Source organism: Penaeus chinensis, chromosome 32, assembly GCF_019202785.1.
Source record: "Penaeus chinensis breed Huanghai No. 1 chromosome 32, ASM1920278v2, whole genome shotgun sequence".
Classification (NCBI taxonomy): Eukaryota; Metazoa; Arthropoda; class Malacostraca; order Decapoda; family Penaeidae; genus Penaeus; species Penaeus chinensis.
The window spans coordinates 2,859,799-2,862,298 of record NC_061850.1 but is presented as its reverse complement, the minus strand read 5'-3'; the positions used below and the strand labels follow the sequence as shown (position 1 = coordinate 2,862,298).

At 36.7% G+C, this 2,500-nt stretch overlaps 1 long non-coding RNA gene across 1 annotated transcript in view; it reads right to left on the bottom strand.

Annotated features, from left to right (window-relative positions):
- Positions 1-178: 178 nt before the first annotated feature.
- Positions 179-2,500, bottom strand: part of LOC125042618 — a 3,263-nt gene continuing 941 nt past the window's right edge. Inside the window, exons 2-8 of the long non-coding RNA XR_007116363.1 lie at positions 2,376-2,500; positions 1,950-1,995; positions 1,583-1,670; positions 1,205-1,286; positions 831-895; positions 455-607; positions 179-311 (exon numbers count right to left, since the gene is read on the bottom strand). The exon at positions 2,376-2,500 is cut by the window's right edge and continues 40 nt beyond it. This is a non-coding gene — a long non-coding RNA (uncharacterized LOC125042618). The remainder of the gene's footprint in view (positions 312-454; positions 608-830; positions 896-1,204; positions 1,287-1,582; positions 1,671-1,949; positions 1,996-2,375) is intronic.

Below are 2,500 nucleotides of genomic sequence, written 5' to 3'. Positions count from 1 at the left end.
CAATATACTAAAAATTACTTTGCCAATTTACTTCCATAAAGAAATGGCTCCATATTTTCTTATTAGGCTAACAAAGTACCTAATTGTAGAGACTGGCAGCAGCTTAGGGAGTCAAGATGGAGGTGTACATGTATGCAATTCATATGGGTTACCAAGTTGAAATTAAAAGATTTATTAATTAATTTTTTTTTATTTGGTGGTCGAATGCACTCATAACGCATCTTGCAGCCGTAGTTGAAACCTGCAGAAGCTCTACACAAGCTCTTGCAACCCTGCAAGAATTCCAGCCACATTTTGAAGGCTACATAAACCTGCAAAATAGAATTTAAATTAAAATCTTGACATTCAAAAAAAAAAAAAAAAAATATATATATGTATATATATTAGATATACTTTATAATCAATTTGTCGAGACGTTGCGTGTGCATTATGATAAGAACCAAAACCCACACACCCCTACACATTTTATTCTATGCACGAGAAACGCCTAGCTTGCCAAAGGGAGAAGCTGGAGCTGGTGTGCAATATGCTATTTTGACTTAATTCATACAATATACTTGCCTCATCTCAAGTGCCATTTCAGTCAGACAAAAGGTTTAGCTGCCTCCTGAAAATTAAAAAATCAAATTAGTAACCAATAGCTACTTCTATACATTATACTATATATTGGTATATCAGTAAAAAATGGAAATCTTCAAGTTATACATCAGAAGTCCAACATGTATGACAAACATCATGTACAATATATCAAACACTGCCACAGCAGATTTATACAATTTTACAGTACATATATTCAGATTTGAACTTGAAAATTCAAGATTACACCTTACCTTGTAAATCATGTGACCATCTCGAACTTTAAGGAAAGTCACCCGTACACACAGCTGCTGCAAACCTGAAATTACAGTACAACATTCAATACAAAATTTCCAACTTCCAGTTATGGTTGTTGCTCAAGAAACAGTGTCTCCTGCTATGAAACTAGCATGGCAAAAGAACCGTATGCCAGGGATTAACACAGGAATTACTCTTGCCAAATTTGATTTAGATGCATAGGATAGTCCTATTATCTTGCCCAAACTGGCTAAGTCTTACTATAGAATGAGAACTTTGGAAGAATAGATTACCAGATTAACTACACATACTATTTCCATTATGTGGAACCAAAATACAACCAACATACAAGAATGTTAATAAGCATTACCTTGCAAGATTCAAGTGCCACGCATCTTCTCTAACCCCTCTAAGGGGGGGGGGGTTACCAGGCTATCTTGGCAGCCTTCACCCTGAAAGGAACAACTTCATTTACTACGAATCCTCAATATTTTAGTTTAACAGTAAATGCTTTAGAAATTGTCTCCAGCTATGAAACTGGCATGGTAAAAGAACCGTATGCCAGGGATTAACACAGGAATTACTCTTGCCAAATTTGATTTAGATGCATAGGATAGTCCTATTATCTTGCCCAAACTGGCCAAGTCTTACTATAGAATGAGAACTTTGGAAGACTAAATTACCAAATTAACTATACATACTATTTCCCATTATGTTCAACCAAAACAAGAATGTTAATTAGCCTTACCTTACAAGGTTCAAGTGCCACGTATCTTGTCTAACCCCTCTGTATGGGGGGGGGGGGAGGATACCAGGCTATCTTGGCAGCCTTCACCCTGAAACGAACCACTTCATTAACTACCAATCCTCAATATATTAGTTTAACAGTAAATGTTTTAGAAATTGTCTCCTGCTATGAAACTGGCATGGTAAAAGAAACCTATGCCAGGGATTAACACAGGAATTACTCTTGCCAAATTTGATTTAGATGCATAGGATAGTCCTATTATCTTGCCCAAACTGGCATACATTCATAGAGCCAAATTATTTGAAAAGCCTAAATATTGACAATTATAATTCAGTCACTACACAATACCGAATACCAACAAGCTTACCTTTCATGTCATGTCATGTCATCCAAGCATCTAAGTTTTTGGACATCTGAAATAGTAAAAGACTTAGTAAAAACTTTATAATACAATCAAACTTGGATCATACCATGGGATTAGTGAGCTGGTATCAAATCCATTATAAGTATACTCATTACTATCAAAATCCATCAAAATATTCAAAGGAAAATGGGGGAGGTTCCCAATATATACAAGCTAAAAACCTCCAAATTCCATCTGTTCAAAAGAATATCACTGGAAGTTTAAGAGCAGTTGTCTCCATAATCCGTGATTAGAAAAGGGCGCACGCCCTTGACCAATGAGAGAGATTGGAGTTTCATCTAGCCAGTTGTATAATAAAAAGATACTTAGGATACACCTGAGCATCTAAGACCGAAACTGGCATATCACTGAAGCCAAGAAGCTCCTTACCTCAAGACATCCTCTTCCATTCCAAGTGCAGTCCATGGCCTTTGATGGGACATGTTCCTTTAGGAGCAGTTGGGCAATCCATGGTATTTGAGGGGTGCTCCGGTTTGAGTCCGTTGTGGACTGTA